The following is a 3,711-nucleotide window of genomic DNA, read 5'->3' as shown; positions in this document are numbered from 1 at the left end:
TCTATTTCTTTATACTTTAACCCTGAAATTCCATTCAAAACTTATAAATGTTCCATATCTGTAATACATTATCAAATTTATTCAACTTCAGTCCCATTCATAGTAATTAGAATCTTTGTCACTTTTCCAACTATTCATACTTCTTAAGGTGCTTCTCCTTACAAATTGAAGCCAGCAATCCTGTTTAAATCCCAATTTGCGTAATATTTTAAATCCTGTATCCCATTGCAGCTTTTTGAACTGTTCAGTGTTTTCAGCTTTCAGCAAGAAACTCCATTCACACTTCATTGATACTAACTTGAGCCCCTTCTCACTTTTACAACTCTTTGCACTCCTTCAGTCACTTCTCCATACAAATTAAAGCTAGCAATTCAGTTTGGCATTAACTTTTAAACAAACCAAAGTTTTGGAAAGGTTGACTTCCAAAGATTAGATTAGATTCAACTTTATTGCCATCATCAGGGTGCAACACGGAGACAACAAAATGTAGTTTAGGGTTAGGGTTTAGGGAAGTGCAAATAGTCATAATATCCTAAAAAATATGTAAAAATATGTAAATACATGGATGTAGTGAAAGTGGCATGACGGCCGGGTATGCTGTCAGGGCCAGCAGCCTTACAGACGTTCATCCTGCTGAGTGCAGAACGTACGTTGTTGGTGGAGAGCGTGAGGGGCTGTTCATCTGGGAAGGGAGCAGTTTTGATGGCTGGTTGTTTGTTGTCCCTGTTGAAGGGAGCATAGAAGTTGTTGAGCTCGTCGGGGAGGGAGGCATTGCTGGTTGGTGGGCTGTCTTTTTTGGCTGATAGTCTGTGATGGCCTGGATGTCTGTATGGATCCTGAGTCCAGCGTGGCCCGGGTGGCAAACAAACTCCAGTCTGTGTGTTGGAACTGGTGCTGGAGTGTGGCATCCGCTCCCTCTGGCCATACTTTAGCAGTCCTCACTGATAGCTTCACATGTCTAATGAGTGGTGTGTACTTGGGGAGTAGGGACAACAAGAGGTGATCAGACTGTCCCAGGTGGGGGAGGCTGCTGGCTTTGTAAGCCTCAGGAATGTTTGTAGAAACATGGTCCAGGGTTTTGTCTCCTCCTGGAGAAATTTGGAGAGAACAGTCCTCAGTTTGGAGTGGTTGAAGACTCCAGCAACAATAAAGGCTCCATCAGGATGTGCAGTTTGTTGTTTGTAGATAGCAGCATACTGTTCTTTCATTGATAGTTTAGCATTGGAGTCCGGGGGGAATATATTCTGCAGTTATCACAGTGGATGTGAGCTCGCTAGGCAGATAAAAAAGCCTGCATTTGATCAACAGATTAGCAGAACAGTGGTTCTCAGTGATAACAGAGTCTGTACACCAAGTTTTGTTCATGTGTACACAGTCCTCCGCCCTGGTCTTACCGGAGCGCTTTGCCATTCTATCTGCTCTGAAGACGCGGCGTACCTGCAGCTCTATCACGTTATCTGGGATGTTGTTGTTAAGCCACGTTTCAGTGAAAATCATGACGGTGCAGTCCATAAACATCCTTTGTATGTGATCCAAAGTTGTAGCTTGTCCATTTTGTTCAGCAAAGACCGAACATTGCAGATGAAGATACATGGTAGCAGTAGCTGGTGCGGTGGTAGCCGTAGTTTAGTCCGTAGACCTCCGCATTTCCCTCTCCTTTCTTTACAATCTTGATGCCGCTGATGGTCACTTCCAGTCAGCGTAGCTGAGTCGCTCAGTCTCGCTGTCCTGGCGATCTCTTGGGGGAGCTGAAGTTTATCAAATAGACTGCTTGTGTATTGAAATCTTAAATCCAAAAGTTACTGTCTCATGTAGAAAGTGTTGGCAAATCTGTAATGAGCGAACAGGCTTGAAACCAGTAGGAAAATAACAACTATATCGCAAATTCTAGTGAGACGCTGAACCTCGCATTGTGCATGCGTCGCCATCTTGATCTAACTCCTCCTGCTACAGACTCCATCAGCATCAAAAAACTACTGTAAAAACTAATTTCAAACTTAAAATATCAGACCTTTTCATCATCATTATTTTCTAATGGGAGAAGAGAGAGAGAAAGAGAGAGAGAGAGAAAGAGGGAGAGAGAGAGAGGGTGTGTGTGTGTGTGTGTGTGTGTGTCCATGTATTACTCACGTTGTGGGGACAAAAATCTGTTGGAAACAGTGCGTGAAGCTGGGGAAACACGTCTCCGACGCTAAGACCATCAGCACCGGATCCCCCCAGGGCTGCGTTCTTTCTCCTCTGCTCTTCTCCCTGTACACAAACAGCTGCACCTCCAGTCACCAGTCTGTCACGCTCCTGAAGTTTGCGGACGACACCACCCTCATCGGACTCATCTCTGATGGCGACGAGTCCACCTACAGGTGGGAGGCTGACCATCTGGTGACCTGGTGCAACCAGAACAACCTGGAGCTAAATGCTCTAAAGACAGTGGAGATGGTTGTGGACTACAGGAAGAACTCAGCCTCACCTGTCCCCATCACCCTCTGTGACTCCACTATTGACACTGTGGAGTCTTTCCGCTTCCTGGGAACTATAATCTCCCAGGACCTTAAGTGGGAGCCGAACATCAGCTCCCTCATCAGGAAAGCACAGCAGAGGATGTACTTCCTACAGCAGCTGAAGAAATTCAGCCTGCCAAGGACAATGATAGTGCACTTCTACACAGCCATCATTGAGTCCATCCTCACCTCCTTCATCACTGTCTGGTACGCTGCTGCCACCGCCAAGGACAAGGGCAGACTGCAGCGTGTCATTCGGTCTGCAGAGAAGGTGTTTGGCTGCAATCTCCCATCTCTTCAGGACCTGTACGCCTCCAGGACCCTGAGGCGTGCAGAAAAGATTGTGGCTGATCCCTCTCACCCCGGACACAAACTCTTTGAGTCACTCCCCTCTGGCAGGAGGCTGCGGTCCATCAGGACCAAAACCTCACGCCACAAGAACAGTTTTTTCCCGTCTGCTGTCAGCCTTATCAACAAGGCCCGGAACCCCCCCGACACTCTTCACATTCCACCTCGGACTCATTTTGTCACATTGATATAAATACAACTCTATGCGTTACATTAACACTCAACTTGGACTTCTTTCTGAAAAACAGACTGTGTTTCCGGAAATAGCAAACAACAAAAAACAGACTTGTGTATATATATTTAAATTGTTTATTGACATGCACCAATTTCACCACAACAAATTCCTCGTATGTGTAAATCGTACTTGGCAATAAAGCTTTTTCTGATTCTGATTCTGACATGTGGGCACTCACCTTACTTGTGGGGACAAAATACATGTCCCCACAAGTTATTACATTTTAGGGTGAAGACTGAGGATAGGGTTATGGGTTAGGTAAGGATAGGTTTAGGTTTGGGTAGGTTAGGTATAGGGTTAGGAATAGGCAAATAGTGGTTAGGGTTAGGGTAAGTCTCCAGGAAATGAAGGTAAGTCTATGTAAGGTCCCCACAAGTGATGAAAACCCCGTTGTGTGTGTGTGTGTGTGTGTGTGTGTGCGGCCTTATCACAGCATATCACTCCACTTCAGGGAAGCAACAATGTTTCCATGACAACAACCAACTGTTACAGTACGCAGCAAAAAGTAGCTGGTTTTGATGTCTGTTTTTTTAAGGCGTTAACAACATTCAAACATGTTCACGGTCAGTCACAGGATCAGCACCTTGACAGCGACTATGACACTTGGGGCTCTATAGGGTGATCTGTCAC

This window comes from Chaetodon auriga, chromosome 18, assembly GCF_051107435.1.
Source record: "Chaetodon auriga isolate fChaAug3 chromosome 18, fChaAug3.hap1, whole genome shotgun sequence".
Lineage (NCBI taxonomy): Eukaryota > Metazoa > Chordata > Actinopteri > Chaetodontiformes > Chaetodontidae > Chaetodon > Chaetodon auriga.
This window is presented reverse-complemented; position numbering follows the sequence as displayed.